The sequence below is a fragment of the Temnothorax curvispinosus genome, unplaced genomic scaffold (genome assembly GCF_003070985.1).
Source record: "Temnothorax curvispinosus isolate PA1 unplaced genomic scaffold, ASM307098v1 QBEX01003408.1, whole genome shotgun sequence".
NCBI lineage: Eukaryota > Metazoa > Arthropoda > Insecta > Hymenoptera > Formicidae > Temnothorax > Temnothorax curvispinosus.
The window spans coordinates 799576-822656 of NW_020213188.1; the positions used below are offsets into that span (position 1 = coordinate 799576).

Below are 23081 nucleotides of genomic sequence, written 5' to 3' on the forward strand. Positions count from 1 at the left end.
CACAAGCATGTTTAATGTATGCTACGCACATCGTCATTGTTGCTACCTGTATTATTCCTCCTATGATAATCGTTGAGCCCGAATGCAAGATAATTATATAATAATAATTTTCTCGGCCGACAAAGTGCTTAGGTATAATCATCTGTATCAGACGATTTAGTGTTGGATGATATTCATTTATGCGGAGGACAGTATCAAAAATATACAGTACAAATGGAAATAAAACAATAGAAATTATGTTGCACACATTAAGCCCTAAAAATAGTTAAAAAATAATTATATAAATTGTTGTGTTTTTTGTCCAAAAAATTGTATCCTTAAATGGTATAAGTACATTTCAAAATTTATTGCCCTTTTACCACTTTCCTTCCGAGTATTAATGCTAAATTAATCCTAATTTTTAAAATACTAATTGTTCTAGTAAAGTATATATATAATGGAAAAAAGTATTTTTATTATATTTTTACAGAATGCAAAATTTAATTATAAAATGATATTATTATACAATGAAAAGCACATATAAACAAATATATATATATACACCATATATGTTTATTTATTTATATGTGCTTCTCATTGTATATAATAATATAATTTTATAATTAAAAATTTTGCATTCTGTTAGAATATAATACTTAAATATTTTAATTAAATACTCATGTGGTTAACCAGGCTAATAATTCAATAACTTTAATTTATTTACAACAAATGTACTAGAGATGTCAATATATATTTTCTTACATATAAGTAGAGTTGTATAACGTCTCGAATTGTCCCCGCACTTCTTCATGATATCGATTTCTTTTTCGTCTTTTAGCTCGTTACAGATTCGCTGAAGTTGCTCCAATGACCATTTCATCTATACAGCATCAAAAATAGTTTTCGATATTCGACTTATTGTATAAATATTGTAAAGAATTTACGTACACAAACCAATTTATCGACATTATTTATCTAGTTAAATACATTAAAAGATCAACTTACAGTTTGTCTGTTAATTCGAAAAGAGTTGTATTCGATCACGTACATACAAAAAAATAATGCGAAAGAGAAAACCTTAAGGATAAGATCAATAGTGCAGTCTGCAGAAATAAATACTGCAAGCTATAATTAATAAATGTTTTTGAAAAATAACTTTTAATAATTACAGTAAAGTGTAGATATTTAATTTCACTATGTGTATATTTAGGTATATATTAATAAAAATAAAATATAAATATTTTAAAAATTTTTGAAAATAAGTGTTACATATATATATAAAATAGCCATAAGAAAGAATATGATGAGAAATGTGGACCTACTTGAGACACAACACCACTAATCAGAATACTAAAGCAGAAGATTATCTGAAGCTGAACTAATTTCGAACACTGATAAGGCCATAAGCCAATTAATAGTAAAATAATCCGATTCAAACTGAAGTGCTGTGTCACAATATACATCATCACTCTGTAAGAAACGTATCGCGTTTGACTGCGAAAAAGTTGGTGAAGAATAGTATATTTTCTTTTTATGAAGAGTCAATGACTTTTAAAACTCTTTTATTTCTCTAATAAAAATTCTAACATAAAATTGCTTAGGGTTGCAAACGTAAGGTAATTTAAAAAGAAAATACTACCGTGAGAATCGAAACACACAAATTTCATGTTTTTGCTTGGTGAAAAAGAATAGACGATTAAACTCGATCGATTTAATGCCGAGAGAAATTTAACAGATGTCCATTTCCCACAGAAAAATACAAGACAACTTTTCGTTTGAAACTCACGCAAACGCATGTTTCGCTCTCTTTCAACATCGCGGTTACATATTGCTCATTGTGATATGTGCATTGGTAAGATACGTTTGATGGAAGTGCCATGTGTTATTGCGCCGATATATCCGCACTATAAAATTGCAACCGGTAAAGTACAAAATATACTGAATGTTAATATTTACCTACTATAAATCTCGAAAACAACCTTGGATCATAAATTAAAGCACTTATTTTCTTACATTCTACCTGAGTACGTTTACCTATTATACTCTAAGAAATTGTTTATGCTTTCAATGAATCAATTTTTGCTACTGTCAATAACATATTTTTCTCGCTCGCATATTAACGGGGACGCTAATTCAAAATATGTTCAACGGTGACTATAAGATAATTGAAAAAAATATAAAATTTAGTTTCGCGAGCCATCCTGATCAGATTATTTTCTTAATAAAAACAATAACAGGTTAGAGGGGAAGTTTCAGATGAAGCGATTATTTACATACGCCAAAGAAGTTGCACATCCTGGATGCATTTCAGCACTTTCTATTTAGAAGCGCTCATCATGCTGAAATAATAACTAATTGATATATTGTATTTTAATTATGAGGATTTTGATTTAATTGAATTTCACGTTCCAAGTTTCACGTTGTCAGTATTCCGCTGTTTTTGCAATATAAAATAATAACATTTAAAAATCATAAATGACACATATTTACTACAATACTAGACGCACTCTTGAAACACAGCGAGTATACTTTCGAGCAGTGTCTTTTATCAGTTCCCTCTGATAAAAGCCACGCGTTTGCTCAATATATCACTTCCGTGAAATGCTCCTGTGGATTACGACAGTGATACTTGGACTCTTGCCTTTCGCAGGTCAGACACGGGTCTCACAAACAGAAAAACCTTCGAGTATCGCATGTACCTCTTGCGAGGACGTTCATATTTCTCTTTTCTTCCTTCGTTATTCCACGATAGCGCGTCGCTTTCCACGGTGTGGGTATTTCCGTACCCGCGAATCGCGAAATGTGCCTTCGAGAGAGACGACGGACAACGCGTCTCCGATACGGGAAAAAAAGTGAAAGCGTCATATCGAGAGAGGAAAAAAAACATCCGGCAATCCCAAAGAGATAGAAGCGGCAGCGAGTTTCCGGAAGAAAAAACGTCATAATCGTGAGAAGAGAGAGAAAAAGGTGGAGCAGAGTCGGAAAGAGAATGAAACCACCATGCCAAGGAAAAAGTCGCACAGTCGTAAAAAGAGATTAAAAAATATGTAGCGAGTCTCACGTTGATGAGGGCAGACGGCGTAGCGGAATTAGAAAGAAAGTAAAAGTGTCACGCTTAAAAGAAACTTTGTTGTCACGAATTAAAACATCAAAATATGCATTAGAATCCGCTTCATGATCACAAAATAATAAAAAAAAGATGTAGGATCGAAGAGAGAAAGAAGAGAAGGTGAAAAAAAAACAAGAGAGGGGAAAAAATAAAGGATAGGATCTGCTCGATTTTTCCAATATGTATCAATCTCTTTCTGTCAATCTATGAGATTTGTTATTTAAACGGTAATTAAAAACACAAACAAATAAAAGAATATATATGTATAAAGGAAAAATTCTTTCTTTTGAAACGACATATCTTTTTCTTTATTTTCGACTCTGAAGATAGGTCCATTCCGAGCGCGAGCGTCCGGTGAGTTTGCAGCTGCGAGTGGATGGTACGTGTTGGCGTGTTGGGAAAAGATGGAAAGGCGGAAAGAGATTGGTGAAAGGGGAGAGAATTGACAGGGAGGAAGGAAAAACGAGAAAGAGCATGGCAACGCGGCCGTCGGCGTTGTCGTCAGCCACGATTAAAATGTAAAGGGATTCGTGCCGCGCAGCCAATTTATATGCGTCTGGCTACTCTGGCTGGGCCCGTTCTGAAATCGGCCGGGTATCCGCCACCATCGTTTCCCTTTTCCTTCCCCTCGAGCTTCCCCTCCTCTTAATGTTTTCCGACACCCATTCCGAATTATTCGCGTCCGTGCTTCTTTACATTCGATCAATTCGGCTCTTTGTCGAAACGTAAAACGATTCCGTCGACGCCTCGCTTCGCCTCGCGGACCTTTGGATTGGGATCAACCATAATCTGACGCGCGATGCCAAGATAGGCTGGATAAAGCAGTGCGCAGCGCGACAGCGCGTAAAATTTGGAACCTATCCCAGATTTTAACGAGATATTGAAACTATGAGAAACGAGATAAACGCGCAGTGGATTTCGGGCTTTCGCAAATTTATTCTCTTTCACGCCGCTTTTTTGGGGAGCTTGTTTGCATATCTTCCTCTGCTTTCGAAAAAGATATACTAATTCAGTGCTCCGTGTATTAACGTATACAAACATATAGCGTACACGAACACACGTAATTAAGAGAGGTTAAATATATTTTTAATTTTTATAAAAAAATATATATAAAAAAAAAATAAAAATTTAATGCTTTTGAGATAAATCATCTCTCTAGTAAATATAATATTTTATGCTAGTATTTTACACATAGTGTATATTTCTGCACGTATTATGTACCCCCAAAAGATTTTCCGTCTCACGAAAGATTAACGTCAGTTTCGCTTGTAAGTTTCACTTTGTATTCACGGCTAGGTGGTAAACTTTATGTCATCGTAAACAAAATATTTTCATGTCGTATACAGAAGGAAGATAAAACAAGCTGGTGAAGCTTTTACGAACAAGCAAAAACACCGTTACGCGTTACAAGTTTATTTTAAATATTTATCTATTGTCAGCTTTGCCAAAGAAACTCACCGAATTATAAAGTTAATTATATTGACTTAGCGAGTTTCTTTAACAAGTCGACAATACAAACTTTCAAAGCAAGTTTTCTTCGATTTACTAAGCAAGTGCTTTGTTTCATTGTAACACGATATGCTGGCTGCATTTTCCACTGTACGAAGAGAAATGAGATCCGCGTTTTTTGGCAAAGATCTTCTTTTCCTTCTTATATTTTCTAGCTAGAAGCGTCGGGAATATTCGGTAAAATCAATCGAGTACAGAAAAATAAACTTTTACGTGAAAAAATAATTTAAGAAAAGATATAAAATAGATACAAAGAACTCAATAATATAATAATAATAATATAATATAATAATGGCGCTTAATTACATTAAAATCGAATAATTCATAATGCTATAAAAAAATTTTTTTTCCTTAACTTTAATTTGTAAGGACTAACCATTAAACTTTCTTCTTATAATAATAATTATATTTATTCTGTATGAAACACGATATATTCGATTGGGACTGATGGCTATCTAAAATCGAAATGCATATATATCTTTCTCTGATATTTCTTTTCGATTTTAATTTGCGATATTTCTACTAGACCAGGGGATATCAATTCGCGAACAAGATAGTGTAAAATGTCGAATTTTCTCACAAAATCGAATCTTAATCTCTCGATCCGAAATCGTACGGCCGATATTCTCTTCTTCTTTTCCTTCTCCTTCCGAATGCAAGCTGTTCTTTTGCATTCGATGTATTCAGCAGTTCGCTCGTCTCGCGGATTCGCGCGTGAATCTGTCGATATTCCATCGGATACGCCTCGGCTGGAGAAAGGAAAACATTACGCGGCGCCTCCTGATATCCCTATTTTTCCTCGCGGTTCTCGCTCGATATAGCCAACCGATCGAGAAAAATATTCTCTTCGCGTCCCGGAAGTTTATAAATTCCATCAAAACGTATTTCAATGCCATCGAGACGTATTCTTGTAAAAAGAAGATCCGCATGAGAACGAAAGCGAGTCTTTTCTCAGTCGCAACTCCTGCTTGATATCTTTTCGTAATATTATAAAAATTGTTGGAGAAAATTCAAGTTTTACGTGCAAAATTTAAATAAAGAAATCAGTTATCAAAGTAATATGTACATTTTCAGAGACTAAAAAATTGCGATAAATAATGAACATGCACACATGTCAAACACATACATGTTTTGTTGCGTAGAAAATATAATGTAAAATCGCGATTAAATTGCTATTAAACTTTTGCTTTGTGTATTCTTTTCAATAATTCTATCGTTACTCTTTTTGGCGATAAATGTTCAATTTGCAGTTGTGCGCATTTTGCGCTTACTCCAAACAAAGATCTCAAAAGTGGAGAATTCTATTAACACACAAATATTAAGCTTTCTCTCTCTCTCTTTCGATTTCGAAATCATCGTTTTATGCGAAATAATATAGAAGTAAAAAAAATACGTACAGTAGGCACGATCAATTATTGTATACTACTTTGCCGGATCATACAAATATTAGCGAGTAATTATAAACGAAACATCTAACCGTTTTTTTCGAAACGCTTTCATGCTATGTGACTCATAGCTTGTTTGCATTTCTCGCAGAATAAGAAAAAAAAATTTCTTTAATTGCAATCACGCGTCGAGAAATAGAAACATATGATGTAACTACAGCATAAAAGCTGAGTACGTGAGTCTACTCTTCTTTTATCTGATCTAAAATCTATTAAACATTATTTAATATCCAAATATGTATTAATGCGGATCTCTTTTTGTATCTCCTTCCAAAGCCTCTGAAATATTTTATCTAAGATATTAAGTTCCATGGAAGGAGTGCCTTCTCATTCAATTCAAGTGAAAACTACTCGACATAGCTTCATGTAATAAAAAAGAGAAATGACGAGACCGTCTAGTCTTCGTCGCTCAGTCAAGGGAGTTGGAGTTTGCACACGGGCGTAGACATCCCGCAGGAATTCCATTTCTTTTTTCTTCTTTTCAGGGCGCACCACGCGGATCGCTTACGATCAGACTCGTCATAAGGTATGCGTGATGCAACGTCGTGACGGCGGTAGCGGCGGCGGCGGCGGTGACAACGTGCATTTAGACGCATCGGAACGAGTGGCGCATCGTAATAAACACGCGTGGCCGCGGGACAATGAAATTTCGTGTGCATCTAGCGACGAGGGGAGAACATATGCATACGTCGCGGCTTCTGACGTGCTGATTAGATCGGCGCACGTTCCCGCATTCACAATGAAAACGAGGAGACGCAACGACACGGAAATTATCTCGCGCGCAGTACCGGTTAGTATATCCCTAATCCTTTAGTTATCCATTCTCTTTGAAATATCTGAGTGTTCCAAAATATACGGAACATTTAATCACTGAATTTGACAATGCTGCCACAATTTAATTGATTGTTTTATATTATATTTTCTACACAGAGTCTATACGTATTCGTATTATTTATAGTAATTCCTTTAAATTCCAGGATTATATTTATTCATTCATAGTATCAAAAAATAGTTTAACTTTGTTGATTAGTAATTCTTGTGATATATTACGAAAAGATATCGAGCAGAAATTGACTGAGAGAGAAAGAGAGAAGGGGGGAAGAGAGAGAGAGAGAGAGAGAGAGAGAGATTCGCTTTCACTTTAATATATATGGCTCTTCTTTTTATAAGAATACTTAATGACATCAAGATACGTTTTGATATCGGTTACGTGATGATCTTGATTACGTGTGAAAATTGGCGTCAACTCAATCGATTATATCTTATTATATCTTATCGATTATACTAATACCTTATACCACTTCGTATTAAATTAGCTAATATCATACTACCCATTTTCACGGTTGTTATGTATCTAAAGAAGGTCACTCTTCTCTCACTCAATTCTAAAAGGAAGTGCGCATTTTCTCTCTATTTTCGACACGTGCAAGATTTCGAAGCGTTTCGAGGGAAAAGGATGGAATAATATTGCAAATATTGCAATTACTTGCGACCGATTTACTATTTTAATAAAGTGGACGCAAAAAGAGGCGGCAACGCCTCGAAATTATGGCAGATGTGGAACGATGTAAAGTAGCGCGAAAAGTAGAAAAGGAAAAAAAGACAGAAAGAGAAAGAGAGATGCTAATGGTACCATAGATTTCTACTCCTTTCCGTTCACATTACGTCGTCGTCGTCGTCGAGGGGTAGAAGATCGCGCGTCGCGAAAGGCGGAATGGCGGAGGGATGAGAACAACTGAAAGGAGTGCGCGACTCGCTTAACCCTCTAAACGTGCGGAATAATTTACGATCGGTCCCATCCGCGACGATCTTCTCCAGCGAGAAGAGGGAGAAGGGTTTCTTTCGCCTAGGTTGCTGCTTCCTTTTTTCTCTCTATTTCCCTTCCCTCTCTCTTTTTCCATCCACCGCGGAAACCAACCCCGTTATCCACGATTTCCTCGGCGCACCACCCACCGCGATGCCACCGGAACTCGCCAGTTCCATACATAAACCAGAGAACGTCGCGTCGTGGGAGAGACGGTTGATCGATCGACTTACATTCGATCTGTCTGCTCATCCTTTTACGCCACCTTATATACCTGCTTTCTGGAAGATGCGAAAAGTGCTACTTAGCGTGACTTATAATATCGCGAGTGTCGCGGAGCTCACATCTTCCAAAACTATAACCGGGATATTATGTATCAAAATGGCAGTTCACCTCTATGTTTTATTGGATAAAAGATTCAATCTAGATAATTTTAAGCGTATAACACAGTTTAATAATTGGTCGCACGTTTATTTCAATAATATATTATTGATTAATTTAGAAGAATACCTAAATTTCAGTTCGGTTATGTGAATGGCGCAACACATTCAACATATATCATTAAATAAAAATATTCGAACTTGTTCAAAAGACATGATATCCCAATTTTTAGAAGGCTAATTTTAAGGCAAATTTTGAAAAAAGAGGGCCAACTTCACAGACATTAATTTTAATTTATTCGTAAGAGAGCTCTAGAAAATCTTTCGTCGTCACTTTGTCTTTTCAAGACATTTTTAAAAGTTACTTCTATGTAAACGTATTATTGCAGTGTTATGAACGTTCTCGGTAATATCAGGAATCTCAAAGAAGGGATACACGACTCGGGTCAGTACAGTGAGAGATTAAATCTTTATTATACTTTCGAAAGACAAATTAATCGTACCGATAGCTTTCGTGGTCTCTGCACTACTACTGTCGCCATATGTGTCGCCGGGTGGGCGGCGTCCCGGGCGCATTCCTTCTATTTTTTCAGGACATACAGAATTAAAGATCATTACTGGCTTGTCGCAGCTGTATCTTCAAGTGCGTTAGCACGTCACGCTTAAAGGGAAATGCAATTTTTCCATTGTAGCGGAACTATATCGATAATTTTATAATAATTTAATATTCATTATGGCGACAGGAGGTGCCTTTGGCGTGTAAGCTCCGGGGAAATGCTGTTGATACTGTGAGAGACAGGGACAAACGATAGTCGCCTCCTTCAGCCTGACTCCCTTTTGAGCCAGCCTCTTCCGAAGTTACACCGCCATCGAATTTACGTCGAACTCCTTTGTGCAGCGGATCACGACAGAAACCAAATTAAGAACGAGCCTTGGTTTAATGGGATTTTGAGGCGCGGAGACCAGGATAGACTTGTGGGATGACTGACGACATCATAAACGTTAATACCTGGGTTCATAAAACTGCTTCTTACGGGTAAATATAACTGCGGAAGACACCGGTTGCCGCAAAGGAAAAATGGGTAGCCAATAATTTAATTTTTACAAATTTTTAGATTCTGGAATTTGTTAATATATCGTAATATGCTATAGCTGTTTTCTTACAATATTGTAAATACTTATGTGTTGCTAAAACACCGCAGTTTTGCTTGAAACACGATAAAGAATAAATTCTCTCTCGCGCTACAATTCGAACAGTATATTTTGATTAAATTCCACGTCTGCTTTAAAATATTTTCGAATTGTACGGAAGACAAGTGGACAATAAAGCGCACTTTGCAACGATGAAGCGTCGCATAGTCAGTAATCGGGGAAGTTCCTGGCTGTAAAATCAAGCGAAGCGTACAAAAGAGAGAGAGAGAGAGAAAGAGAGAGAGAGAGAGAGAGAGAGAGAGAGGGAGAGATTGTAGAGAGCGATTGCCGGCACACCCTCGAACGAGACAACGCTGCGCTCTCAACACCCTTGACGTCCTGTCGCAAAACAAGCACGATACGCATTTAACGTCGCTGGGGGGGTTTAAATCGGATGCACCGACTAGATCTATCGACCCGGAGACACTTCATTGCGGGATGTAGTGCATATCGTCACCGCGATCAAGCTCGAACTGACATCCTGTAGGTATCTCCGATTCTTTTCTCGTAGAGATAGGCAGATAGAAGCAGTAGACTATCGACGCTGTAAAATTTTCTCATCGACATTGAAAAGATAAATACCGAAGGATTTAGGAAAAACGATAATCCTAATGAAAAGAGAAGCAGTTTAATTAAACACGGATTCTCGGAGAGACTTCAAAATGTTTAATTAATTAAACTAAAGAGAGAATTGAGCGATTATTCACTTCCATTGCGCGTATTTTATTATTATTACTATTATTGTATAACATTAAATAATAAATATCATCCCTTTCCAATATCTAATAAATTAATCGTTTTCACCATTAAATATCTTGTAACACTTATTGCTAAATATAAATGTATCATTCAAATCTCATTGATCCATCTAATCTCATAATTAAAAATTTATTTAGCAATAATGATTATTGCAAAAGATATTTTATATTGGTTCCAATCAAAATACAACGCATACAAAAATTTAAAAAATTGTTAATCGATCGTGTAGCCAAGTACAGTGAGAAGTTGATTGTCATCTAATGATTCTAATGATAATAATAATAATTACAACAAGGGTGAATAATCGGTTCATTCTTTCTCACTTTCTCACTTAGACTTTTACAGCCTTTGGCATGCACTCTAGCACGTCATCGATCAATTCGAGCTGCTCGACACACGACACCAACCAAAGACAGCATTACGAAAAGTGGATAAACAACGACTCCCCCGAGGTCGTCGACTTTCTCGAAAGTTTACGGTAGTCCAGGGTCTGTTCAAATTGCGCAAAAAGCGCGACTGTACGGACATGGATATCAAAGAATCCAGAAACGATTGGACGATGTATATGCTGAACTATATAGAACATTTTTTTATATTGCCGAAAGAAACGTGTGCTTTTAGGACCGTCGTAGAATTTTATGATCGATATAAAGGATAGAAAGATCTTCCGATATTTTGCAGTCTTGAATAAGAATAAAGAAGACAATTTTGAACACGGGGTTTTGAAGCTTTTTCGAGATTCGTTTCAGATGAAAAAGTGCCTTTTTTTTCAATAAAAACTGATTACACAGTTTCAACATTTCCCGTTGATTGTAAAGCTTTTGTTCGAAAAATGATAGTTTTTCACTCTCCAATCTAAGCTCGTAAAGACTGTTATTCAGAACTATCACGTGTTCACAGTCACAAGTTAAACAAAAAAGATATTCTTATAAACAAATTTTTACTATGCATTATGAAAGCAAAAATAATGTGAAAGAAAAAATAGAGTTATTTTTAATTTATAATATCAAATAAACAATAGCACTGTTGATTTATTGAAATAAAACGTATCGTAATACGTTACTCAGATTTAAGTGCGGCTCAATATCGAAAGCGTGATTCATATTGAGCTTCTGAGTGCTTTTATGAAAAACGAGATGCCATGTATGTAGTGTCGAAATCCACTTGAGTTAAACCGGAAGGGTTCGCTAGATCATCCTTTTATGGACACTTAACAACCGTGGAAATGACCGGGTGCTCGTAAAAAGAAAAGAATACGAAATAACGATTCGCGTCGCGGTTCGCAGGAAGAAGAATACAAATAAAAGCTAATGCATTTGTGTCGTATAAATCTGTGTTAACAGTCCAAAAAGTAAATATCTATTTAGCAAATTCGGGAATTTTATTTCAATTGTTGAATATAAAAAAGTTTTAAGCAACAATTTTTCAATTAACGAATTAAATCACTAAATAAATAAGCAAACGTATACTTTTATATACATATATACTGTGATATTTTACATGAACACCACTACTAGTCTCTCTTCCAGATTTTGCATCTGTTTGAAAACCTTCCGATATATATAATAATACGTTACGTGGGCGATATAGCGACGGTTAACAGCGGTAAATTGGATATCTCGCAACTATAATTTCGACGGAAATTAATGAGCCGCTCCAGAAATTGTTGGGAAATAAAATACGCGCTCAACAATAGAGGCGAATTCGCGAGGAGAAGAACGAAGAGATGTTTCGAGTGGTCCCATCGTCTGGTTCGGTCGAATGGAACGCTGGAAAAGGAAGAGGATCGTCAAGATAATTACGTTAATTACCGAAGTATCTTTAATAGGCGATCAGGTTATAAGTACAATGACTTGCTTAAGTTGCGCCTTGTCTCAGTTGCTATACACAACCCGAGTCTGACGCGAGAGAAGCAGCCGGATTTTTAGCAGAACGAGAAATTTTGTTCACTTGTGATGCCTTTGTAAGCATGCGCGATTTTAAAATTATTGATTATTTTATAAAATTTTCCAAATTAAGAAAGTATTTTAAAAGCTTGCTAATGTTCTTTAAATCATAAAAAAATGCTGATACACGATTTCTCGATTGTTCATCATGTTATGTTATAATACTTAAGTTTTAGTAAAGTATAACCAGGAATATAGCAACGAATGCGGTGCCAGTGACGGAGGGAATCGCAATGACTTTTCCGTGTCGTCGGCCTCTTCCCTCCCGGTATAATTTCCGTTCAATCTCGAGAAACGGGACTTTTCTGTCGAAAGCGCTTCTTTCGCTCTCAGGGATGGCCCGTTAAACGTCTTGTTGTCGCACCGATGCTCACCGAGACGTAACCAGAAAATTCACCGATGCCGTGTACTCCTCGGCCGTTCCTCAAAAATTTCGACGAAGTACCGTTTCCTTCGGGATAATACATAAAAACTTTGCGAGCAAAAGTACCATTGAGAATTGTTTTCAACTCGCCTGAAACTTGGAAACTCGATCTTTCTTCCTTTTTTTTTTTTAACGACAGATGCGGTAAGAAATGTCTAAAGAAAGTTGGGATTCGGTAGTTGGAGTGGTGTCTTTCATGATTTTGCTTTCGTGAGAAGGCTTTTCTTCAATGAAAATTTAAACGCTACTCTAACCAAGTGTATAGCCTTTCATATTAAAATTTAAAAGATTTTAGGTAATTGAACCTGAAAGCTTTTCTATCTTAAATACTTTGAAGTTAACTTACTAATAGTTAGTCCATAGCAAAAGTCAGTGTGTGCATGGGGGGAAAATGGGAGGCAGGAATAATACACCCTCCGAAAATAATTAACTTTCCTCATCAATCCCCAAATTTCACAAGAATGCTAGCAGTCTTTTTTATGCCACGATAATTTCATAACTGACCGTCGCAAAACTTTCTCAATTTAACTCTATTATAATTACCCTCTCTTATTCTCCCAAATAGCAATATTACGGTTAATTATGCCGACACTGATTAGTTGAATGATAAATGTGACGTGCAAGGCAATTGGAAAGGCGCGTGCGTAATTAACGCCGTATCAGTGATGCATATCGACGCCGCCGCCGTATTCTTGTCGGCTTGCTGGAGCACCAAGTTCCAGCGAGAGCCGACTATGCGGTGCGCAGACACGCTGCCAAGTTGGAGAGAGTTCGGAATCGGGGTGCTCGACCGGGTCGGGGAACCGACCCAGCCGCGCGCCGGGACGCCGACCCGACAAATTTACGGAGTTCTGGAGCCGGTTAATGCGATTTCAGACGCGGGCACGCCTAAACGCGAGATAGCGCGTCTCTTCGTCGTCAGTATTGCAGCACAGTTTCCTCAACGACAAGATTTCTGCGAATCGCGTCGCTGTCCCGTAACTTCCGCTCATCCGACACGTCTCGACGCTATCTCGACGTTATTATCGGAAACTTTGCGATAACAAATAACAAAATAACGAAAATAAGTCGATGGAACTGGGAGCGCGCAGTACGGAGTAGGATGACAATGTTGGTCACGTTAGTCAACACGGGAGGGAAGAACTTTTCGCGTAGCGGTAAGATCGCTTTATCAATTTCTTAATTAGCTTTGGAAGCTTCGTTGGATCCTTCCTCGATCGGGGGAACTTAAAACGGCGGCCTCGATTAGGTTAGCTGCATGTCGATTGGTGATGATGGCAAAGTTAGGGGATCGTCGCGACGAATTTGCCGAGTTTGCCCTAGCGGTTAATGGAATTTCCGCGTGGCCACGTGGTACAGGGGAATACGCGCGACGGTCGCTTGAGTCATATAACGCCTCGTCCTCGAGCTCTCCGTGCAAACGCTGAGCTAATAAATACGCTTAATACTTACACAGCGAGACAATCTCGAAGCGAAAAGTGATTATCATGCAACTACAGCATTGCAGAATTTAATAGAATATGTATAACGCGCATCAACTATGATCTAATAGTGCGAATAAAATTAAGTAAAACTTGAAATAAAGCAAATTTGCACGCCAACACGATAAGGCAATTGTTCGGAATGTCTACTTAAACTCTGAAAAAAATTGTTTTAAAAATTCTCTAATTTTCCAGGAAACTTTATTTAAATTAAAGTATTTTTCAATGTATTTTTAAAATTAATTGAATTATTATATTATTTAAGCTCCTTATAGTTATTATTTTCTAAGATACTGTTTAATTCCTATATGATCTTGGAAAAAACACGGTTCTGCCTATTTATGTTATGAACGCCATGCTCATGTTTAATACAAATGCCCCAACGGCATTTAATATTAATACAAATTACATTAACGTATTATAACATCGAGTATGTCATTTTTACAAAAATGCCAGGGAGCTCTTACGGTAGGAAGGGTCGACGGGAAACATTATCCTTGCCAGATGCGAAGCCATGAGACACTCCGGTCTCGAGGGTGTCCCTTAATAACGGCGTGAAATTTATCTCCCTGCTGTGCCCGCGACGATATAACGAAAGTGTGACGGACGAGGATGATAATCGCGTAGGGAGGCACGCAAATTTAGTCCCGTAGTCAGAGAGGAATTTTGAGACGCTTCGAACGCCGCAATTAATGCGATTTCGTGATACGTGTTAAATTGCACGCCTAACACGATATGAGCCTATAATAGAGGTAACATATTTTGTTACCACCAAACTGAGAAACTTAGTAATTCAGAATCGTCAAGTGATTAACAAGCTCGTAAATGCAAGCATTGACATCAATCTTGGATATTATCCTAACGGAAGAAATATCTATTATGATTAAAATTATGACTAAAATATATGATTAAAATATAGAAAAAAAGAGTATATGCTTTTATATATTTTTATATTTATATTTAGAGTATATTAATTTATTTTATTTTTTTTAAATAATTTTGTATAAGGAAAAGGAATATTTCTACAAAATCTTTCTGTAAGACAATATATTGTTTTCATTGATATTTATGGATTTAATAAAACAATTTCCAACAATGTTCTTTTTTGTGTAAAATTGTATAAGTATGTGAGCATCAAAATTTCATTCAACTCATTTCATTCAATCAGTATCAAAAGATACATAGATTCTGATTTTTTTCAATGTTACGAATTTTTTGAACATTTGCAAAACAAGATAAAAAATAATTTGTTAAATGTTTTACGTCTTTCGTAAAATATTATTTTTGTTTAATTTGTGATTAAACAGAAGACTCAACTTCTTCACCTCTCTGATGAAATAAAGACCTAACTCGTAACTCCCGGTACTCCCAGAAGGCTCCGCCCCACGACTCGCTGTAATTTACTAATTTCTTGCCGAGCTTATCGTTGTTAGCCACCTGATGGTTGCATCGCGAAGCGACAAAGCCCCTGCCGCACCACCGCGACTACCATGTTTGTTTTTGTTCCGGGGATCGTTCGCGCCCAGCTATCGGAGGTGTTAATGATGATTAAACGAAATTTAAATTTCAAGATAATCAGCATGGTATTAATTAATTAGAGAAACACGGAACATTGTTCGACTCAAACGATTATCACAAGAAGAATTATCATTTTGCTAATGCCGCGAAAATAAATTTCGCGTGGAATGATTAAGAATACTCGCTTTTCCAGCTCGCAATTTCGCTGCGGTTTTTGGAATAAATATTTTGCAAGTAAACAAAAAAATGTTTTTCTTTTTCATCAAACAATTTCTGTCACTCGAAAAAAACGTTATTCTTCTAACTAAGTAAATTGCAGTCTGAATGAGAATTTTATGATTCTTTTATGTTTTTTTCCATGTAATAGACAAATAGACACACAAATATCGAAGCTGCAGGATTTTTTTGCAACGGTTTTTTTCTTCTCGAGTTATCTTCATATATTACCGAAGTGTGGTCCTGAATTGTCGATCTATAACTCATTTTACTTCCTCGGAGACACGCTGAGATTATTAATCTCTCGCCTCGCTCTGATTGGTACCGTTGATTAGGACTCCCTTTCTATCCGTGGGGCGTCACGACATTCGAGCTTATTCATCTTAATCATAACTCATCTGACATTCACTACGAGACTTGAAATAAACCTCTAATTTATTTTCAGCTTTAATTTATGCCATGCTTGCTTCTAAAATCTAAATATGAAATAATATATATAAAAATATAAAATTTAATTAATAAGAGAAAATAAATATATTTAGGAATACGTATTCTGTAGAGCATAATATTTCGTCTATGATGATAATAATAATTTGTTTCAATATCTAACTATTCTCTCCTCTGAAAATTCTAAATACCAGATTATCCTTCTTTTTGACCTCTCAGAAAAATAAGAGAACTGGTTTTCTTTCATGAAATCTTCTATAATATGAATATAATTAATGGATCGCATTATTATAAAAAGTTAAACGAAGGGTTCAACTATTGCACCTCATGAATTAATTAATCATCTTTTTATAAAACCTGTAATAATGAATGAATGAATATCTCGTAATGATTAAACTTTTTATAGAGTTAACTGTCGTTTGCCTGAACGCCCTGTATCGGGTTGTAAAATTCTCTCTAAGCTTCCATCGACACGTCGCGTGCCATTAACGACGGGCATTAAGAAATTTATTGCATTGGGAAGCAGCAGCCGGAGCAGCAGTCGGAGAGGCCGTTTACACCTTACGGGAACCCCTTAATGTCCCCTTTATACTGTCTTTAATAACTTGTTGGAATATAATACTTATATTTTATAGCCACAGCGGGTATAACACGGACACGTAAGTACGTTATTAATTTACTATTATCCACGAAGGCAATTATATATAACTAACGCTTAATTACATATCTCAGTCATTACCGCGAGATTTATTGAAAAAACTTGTAAGTAGTTGTCGTACTTGGTCATAAAAGCATTTTACGTCTTTCCGTTAGTTTGTTCGCAGGATTCCCGTTGCAAAAGTGCAAAGCGCACTTTCCTTAGAGTTTTATTTTTAATTGACAATTAACAATATGACAATATATCACTATAATTACTAAAGTAATAATAATAAGTATATTTCATTATAAATACATATATAGTGCTTCTCAAATATGCCAATTTTAAATCGCCATTATATTCAATGATTTTCATTTACAGTAATTTTCTTTTAATATACATTTCAACAAGCGGCGTGCAGATATTCCCCCTCGATACAATTATCAAAATATGATATCACATATTAAAAGCATGCCACCTGTGGCAACGCGTGTTTCCTTACACAAGTGGCAAACGGTTAAGCAAACTCGCGTAAAGTTTTCTTAAAAGAAGAGGAGAAAAAGAGAGAAAGAGAAAGAGGAGAGGTTTACGGGCTCACGGACTCTAACGTTCGGTTCAAAGGATTAGCGAGGCTGTTGGAAAGTTTTTCAATTACGAAAAATCCCCCCGGGAATTACCCCGGAACCGCTATTCCCGAGGAAAACTCCGCGGCCGCCGCGGCCGTCGCAAAAAGATACACGCGGTCGAGGGCCACTTCCTCCGAAGCGACACGCGAGTCAATGCCGGACTATTTAAAGCGACAAACTTCTCCAGTGTATCCCGAGCTCGAGTTTCGGGTACGTACTCGCGGAAACTCGAAGTGCGTGACTCCATTAACATCGTTCCGACAGGAAATTCCCGCAACAGCTAAATACTCTTTTTAATGCTTATTCGTCGCTAAAACTGCACATTTTCCCGCGATGCTCTTCGCTTTCATTACTCGTAAAAGCATTTGCCTCCCAACATGTTTTGTGTCCTGGTTAACATGATAACTCAAAATTTGATTCGCGGAAAACAAATTTATTAGTCTCCTAGCTTGTAACTCGATTATCTATATTTCTATATTGTTATCGACCGTTGCTTTTTTATTTTTATCTTGGTCGATATTTGGAGATCAGTGATACGGTCTTTCGATATGGTCTAAGGCTCTAAGGAATTCGAGTACATGTAGAAAAGTTCCAAAACGACTAACGTAATGAAATTATAGCATTCGGTCTACGGTTTACTAAAATTATTGATGATAGGGCCAATGGGTAACGAGAGGCGTTTAATTAAGGGTTAGCCGAGGGCGTTGATTTCCCCTATCATAACGGAGGACAACCCTGTTTCGAGAGACGCCGGTTCAGATAGGTATATACGCATCCCCTGCGACAAGCCGGGTCGAGATAGCGCATTGGAATATTTAACGATCCAGAAACTGAGCGCGTGTTTGTGCTATCTTCGTTAGCACTTCATCGCTACGTGACCGGCATGTTTAAAACCGATGTGCTCCAACTCGATTAATCGAATTCGAGTCCCATTACGTACGTCGAGCACGAGTAATGATGCTAAATAGTACCGCCGGTAATATTATACGAAGTGGGTAATAACGCTAATAACGCTGAATGCGGCACGATGAATTTATTAATTGCGTCCCAAAACACGTTCGCGGATAAATATTTAATAGCGTGTTTAACATAATACAATTTCCGTGTATCATCATTATACAATCCGCATGCAATACTTCAGTCTATGAATGAGAACAACGTAAAATGATTATCGCGCGAGCGAGTGTAAAGCTAGACTCCGTCTCTCCCGATACAGATTGTATAAAAAATATTTGTGTTTAATTACGGAAAAAATACTAAAATATACTATAGAATTGGTGACTAAAGAAGCGTTCGGTGAGCCCCACTCTGTGTATTAATATTAAGAGAACCACGGATAGCCAAGTTATAAATCAACCAAGCAGATATACCGCTCGAGGATCACATTCACAGATCTCGCAAATATCTTACAATGTTGAGAAAGAATAAGCAGCAAGTTTTTACAACGGAGAGAAAATAGAGGAAGTTTATAAGAAAAAAGAGGACGGAAGAAAAAGATACAAAACGTGGAAGTCATCTGTTGTAACGAGATACGGAAGAGGAAAGTCATGAAGAACATTGCAGCCATGTAGTCTGTTTAAACCTCTTTGAAGTATCTGACGCATTCATTCCTTCTGAATGTTAAATGCTATCGCGGAAAAAGAAAAACAGAATTGTAAAAGGAATGAAAAGTGGAGAGCGAAAAAGTGGTAAGGAGAAAGGTGAAAAAAAAGTTCGAGGAAAATAAAAGAAAGGTACGACGAGGGTCGAAGGCGAAAAGGTGACGACGAACGGAGAGTCCTAGGGGAGTGTACGAAGAGAGTAAATAAGAGAAAGAAGGGGTGATGGTATTGACAAAGGGATAGATGCGAAAAACAGTCCTCGGCGCATCTCATCGACGAGGCCGTAGGCTACGCGTCATATTTGTATCGGGGGTTGCTGTCATGCAAATTAGAAGAGGCGAAAAAGAATTGGGAAAAAAAGGAAAGACAGGACTAAAGCCTCGGCTCAATTAGCAACATCTAGTTTAATGAAAGCGCGGTCGCGGCAATCCAATAAAATTCTAATAAAGTCGCGCGCGCCGTTGTACACCACCGAATGGCACACGAAAAAGAAGAACAAAGGAGAGAGAAAAGCAAGAGGAGGGTTAGGGGGTGGGTTAGAGAGAAGAGAAGGTGACAATATTACGGAAGAAGAAGAAGAGAAGAACAGTAAAGCCAATGAACGCAGATTTGTATCGTTCGAACACAATACGCACTGTCGCCGGGCACAAGCCTATAGGGTACGAACGCGCGGCCGCGAAAATGCAGAAAGAAACAATTGCTCGATATCACGTCCCTTCGTCTCGCTCCATCCTCGTTATCGATATCACTATGACGCGCCGAAATAGAAGCGAAAAATTAGACTTTAATAGAACATTCGCAATAAAACTGCTCTTGGAATCTATCGCGACTCTGCGTTCTCTGCGGCCTCTCAAATTCTCGTCCGTGAAACCAGAGAGGAAGAGGCAGAAAGAGATAAACCGATTTGATATGGCGCAAAAAAATCAATCAAAGCTCAACAAATTTCCGATAGTATCAGGTTGTGTGAAAATAACTCACTAAATATTTTCAAGTACTTATTCGTGTTGCAAATTACAAGAGAAAAGCCTACATACGTCATTGTTTGAGAATTAATTGTTATTTCCTTTTACATGTGGAAGCGAGAAATTATTTCCCAAAATCTTTCTCTACTAATGCAGACATTGTTAAAGAACGATTTCTTGGTAAATATTGCGAGCGCGTAGAGTGCTTCAATAGATAATCGTCTCACTTGAAATATCCAATCTATTTTCGACAGCAATTCGCGACCTCGTGGTCGATAGATGACAGACGGTTTTACAATAAAGTATCCGTTTACGAGCGGAAAACAAACCCGGCTGAGCGATTTTCCGCTCCGAAACGCGTGCATCCTGTCGTCTGATCTCTCTTAAAAGGCTTTTGACATGCCAACCCTTTTATTCGACAGATTTCGTCCATCTATTCTCGCTGTATCATCGCACGTCGCGTTTAACAGCATTGCGCAACGTATTGTGCACGATATCTCGATACTTCGAAGCAGCTCCGAAATAGCCAGTCGAAAGCCAACTGAACGATTTTCGTCGGCACAATAACGTGCACCAATAGTTTCGCACAAAAGATTCGCAGTTAAAAAGGAAATATATGCTTTTCAAGTTATGACCATACTTTTCTGTTGCTGATGTAAACGCGTTGGAACTAATTATGATTAAATCTAGTATGCTAATCAATATATTAAAGCAATTTTAATGATATTAATATAGTATTATTGATAAAATTAATAATTATTAATAACAATATTATTATTGTTGAGTAATAACATTATTAATACCGTTCATATAATGGGTCACTGAAGGTTTATTGGTATACACCTTTTACTGCTATTCTGTTGTAGTATAACATGTTAAAGCGTATAAATATAATACGATCATTGATTAATAATTATTTTTACTTAAAATTAAGAAACTCAAAGGTATATGTTATATTATAGATATTAGTTAATTACATATTGACATTATACTATTGATCACCAAATTACAATATAAAATTAAATAAACAGATGCATACAATGTTTTATATAAAAAACAGCGTTGCGTCTCATTTATCTGATTGCCGCGCAAGAGATATAAAATCGGAACTGCAAGCTAACTTTAAAACAAAAAATCAGATTGACTAGTTCGAGAAGGTGCATATCACGAATAGAAGAAGAGATTGACAAAGTGTAAGAAATTCATCCCTCGATATGTGGGCGCGGTACAGCATCGCTCGTTCTAATTTCCAACGCTGGAGAGAAGGGTAGAGGAGAGTTCGGCTCTCGTTAGGCAATATCGAGCCTAATGCCTAATCTCGTCTGGCGTGGCGGAATCGCGCTCCCAAACCGCCGCGGCGCCGCGCCGTCGAGCAACGGGAATCGAATAGCGCGAGAATCCCACTGCCGCCGTCGATAGTGGCGGACAGGTCGGAATGGGAGTGAACGCGAACCAGGAGAACGGTAACGAGAGAAAGGGGAGAAGGAGAAGCTGCGTGTGAGCAAGTGAGCCAGCGCGAGCGCACGAGAGAGAGAGAGAGAGAGAGAGGGGGGGGAAGGGAGGGACAGGGAGACCCCGAACAAATACGATTTCGACGACGATCGACCGTCGAACTCACCGCATTTCGTCGACGTGTTAATCCCTTTATCTCTGTAGCTCCCTTTTATCCATGTGCCCGCCAATTCCCTCCGGTTTCCCCGGGGGTTCCTTCTTTTAACCCTCTTCTTCACATGCCTTATTCTCCTTTTCACTTTCATCTTTTTCCTGCTTCTCCTCCTTCTTTTATCCTGCTCCGACAGGTCTCCTTTCCACGGGATCTTCGACTTCTGCCTGTCGTTTTGTCTCGCTCGTTCCATTTACTTCGACAGTTCCCCCGATTCCGGAAGAGCCCGGGCGATAGCTGAGTCGGTATCTTGATACGGAAACCGTCGGAAATAACTGGCTTTTCTTCTTTCTTTTCATTTATCGCTGATTTCATGCCTTGTGTACAAAGCATGGGCGGAAAAGTTCCATATTTGAACATGATTTCTTCAATACAAGAACGGCGTGTGCTGCTTTAAAAGAAACCTGTCAAGTCTTGCAAATGTGTTCCTTATTTACGCGCTCTTTTTCCGAAAAAAAAAAAACTCTTATCAACATAATTATAAAGCCTCAATTTTGATTATTACTTGAAAATTAACTACTTGTTGCATTCAAGCAATTGAAGTTTCTATATAATTTTATGACACAATATAATACAGGATTATAAAAGACTGTTCGAATAACACTCCTATTCTATTTACTCCAGCAGCACATTTCCAAAGTCGGACAACTTACTTTTGCATGCCTCGATACGAAAACAAAAGATGTCTATATTATTCTTTCTCTAGATAAAATCTATTATCTTCTCAGCGCGACGATGCCTTTCGATCGGTCGTTAAACACGATGCATGTCAAACACACTTTGCCTCGCGTGCACCGCCATTATCCAACGCGGTGGCGACAGCTTTACGACAGCTCGGAGTGCAGCCGAGAAGCTAAAGGGAAAATTGTGGAGCGAAAAATTTATAAATCCGTTTATATATCGACGCTGCACATGGTGGAACGTTCGCGCGAGCGAGCGTACGGGATGTCGTAAAACTGGCGCATCACCTGCCTTTTAATCAACTTGAAGTCGATTTTACCTTAATGATAATACCGAAAAAATCATCAGTCTAAATCTCTTTAATATCAGAAACGTATACATCCTTGTAACAAATCTTCAAATAAATAATCTATAGAATATATTCCGAATTAAATCAAGAGTAATTTTACTAATTATATCCTGTAGCTAAGATCTTTTATCGTTTTTGTATTCATTTAGAACAATTAGATTTCCGACATTCTGGTCAAGAACAGATTAATTTCTAAACTGTTCAAAGAATTTCTCTAGACGAAGATAAAAAATCTGGGACACCCCGTTTACGCGTGCATGCATTCGAGCGACGCGACGCGTTGCTTTATTACGGGCGCCACGTGCCGCGCGCAGAAACTGTATGTTTTACATCTGTTCGCGCGTACTGCGTCCG

The 23081-nt window shown here is 37.5% G+C and overlaps 1 protein-coding gene across 2 annotated transcripts in view; it reads right to left on the reverse strand.

Moving 5' to 3' along the window:
- Positions 1-23081, reverse strand: part of LOC112452446 (PDZ domain-containing protein 4-like) — a 185348-nt gene that overhangs the window by 105919 nt on the left and 56348 nt on the right. The window lies entirely within an intron of this gene.